At 43.9% G+C, this 824-nt stretch overlaps 1 non-coding gene across 1 annotated transcript; it reads left to right on the top strand.

Annotated features, from left to right (window-relative positions):
- The first annotated feature begins 374 nt into the window (after window positions 1–374).
- LOC118492828 lies at window positions 375–480 on the top strand. Its single transcript, XR_004894829.1, has one exon. It is a non-coding gene; the product is annotated as a small nucleolar RNA R71 (small nucleolar RNA).
- The last annotated feature ends 344 nt before the right edge of the window (window positions 481–824 follow it).

Raw genomic sequence — 824 nt, 5'->3', positions numbered from 1 at the left:
TCAATGTAGTTTACCGACTCTGTTTGATCATCTGTTTCTTTCATACAACTCCAATTTTCATGTGGCCCACCACACCCTTCGCAAGCCATTACCGAGACCGTTTTGTCATTTCTAACTTTTTAATTTTTGAAGAAAGGGCCTCGATTTGGGCTTGTAAAGAAGTGCTTTCATCAACCTTATGGGCGCCCGGGGCAATAGATTTATTGCCTCGGGGAGTGTGCCACTGAAAATTGGTTTGAGCAATTTTCTCGATTTGATTGTATATTTCATGTGGGCGGCGATTACCTAAAAGTCCCCCGGAGCTAGAGTCAAGTGTTTGTCTCGTGTGTGGCAACAACCCATTATAGAAGGTGGATACTTGTTGCCATACCGCAAGACCGTGATGGGGACACTTTCGCAATAGCTCCTTGAACCTTTCCCAAGTTTCATATAAGGATTCCCCATCCTCTTGTGAATATGTATTAATTCAGTCATTAATTTAGCCGTTTTAGCGGAAGGGAAATACTTATATAGAAATTTTTGGGCGAGTTCATCCCAGGTGTTTACCGAACCAACTGGGAGGGCGTTGAGCCAAGCTTTTGCTCGGTCTTTTAGCGAAAATGGAAACATTCGAAGGCGGATGGCGTCATTTGATGCTCCATTGATCCGAAAGGTATCACATATTTCTAAGAAATTAGTAATATGTAGATGGGGATCCTCGTCCGCAAGCCCATGAAAGGTTGCGGAGTTTTGAAGCATTTGTATCAAATGTGGCCGAAGTTCGAAGTTATTGGCTTCAACATTCGGTGCATTGATAGCGGCGCCGAGATTACCTACGGTGGGTC

The sequence above is a fragment of the Helianthus annuus genome, chromosome 5, assembly GCF_002127325.2.
Source record: "Helianthus annuus cultivar XRQ/B chromosome 5, HanXRQr2.0-SUNRISE, whole genome shotgun sequence".
In the NCBI taxonomy this organism is placed as follows: domain Eukaryota; kingdom Viridiplantae; phylum Streptophyta; class Magnoliopsida; order Asterales; family Asteraceae; genus Helianthus; species Helianthus annuus.
The sequence above is the reverse complement of the archived record's forward strand: the minus strand, read 5'-3'. Positions and strand labels throughout refer to the sequence as shown.